Source organism: Athene cunicularia (genome assembly GCF_003259725.1).
Source record: "Athene cunicularia isolate RWA chromosome 7 unlocalized genomic scaffold, athCun1 chr7_part1, whole genome shotgun sequence".
Lineage (NCBI taxonomy): Eukaryota > Metazoa > Chordata > Aves > Strigiformes > Strigidae > Athene > Athene cunicularia.
The window spans coordinates 35,475,057-35,475,889 of record NW_020799107.1 but is presented as its reverse complement, the minus strand read 5'-3'; positions in this window follow the sequence as shown (position 1 = coordinate 35,475,889).

The following is an 833-nucleotide window of genomic DNA, read 5'->3' as shown; positions in this document are numbered from 1 at the left end:
GGAATTACCCAGGTGACAACATACTTTTTCCAAATATTTTACTAGTTCTTCAGGATTCTGCACTTGTTCAGGAGTGAAGTTCCACTACACCAGAGGTGCTCACTGTTCTAGCTACTTGCCCATGCTACTCCACATCCCCAGCCACTCATAATTCTCCAACCTTGGGGTAGATCTCCAGGTGATACTCATATAGTTGCTTAACCCTGAACAAAACCTGAACCACATGCAGGAATACACTTATCTCCTAGCAGTAAGATGACCATGTTATTGTCAACATTCCAAGGATATTTGAAATTCCTGAAATTCTCAAACACATTTGTAAATAGCCCCAGGACCGATGATTGCATCATGTCATAGATCAGCATTACGGTACAGCAGAAACAAAATGGGAAATACATATGACAAATGAGGTGATAAAATCTTAAGGAGCCAAGCAACAAACATTATCACCCGATCTGTCATTATCTCAACCCTCAGGTCCCATGTTGGGTGCCAAAATAAACTGCCATGGTTTGAACTCAGCCGGTAGCCAATCACCATGTGACCAGTCATTTATCCCCACCTCCCCCTCCCCGGTCTCAACTTCTTTCATTGAAAGAGAAACTAGTTGTCTATTATAACCGTGACAAAATTTCCACAGAGTAGTTGAGGTTGCCAGGGACTCCTGGAGAACATCTGGTCCACCCCACATGCCCAAGCAGGATAACCTAGGGCTGGTGGCCCAGGACCATGTCTAGTTGGACTCCACATCTCCACGGATGGAGACTCCACAGTCTCTTGGGGCAATCTCGTCCAGTGGCCAACCACCATCACAGTAAAAAGGTGTTTCCTGC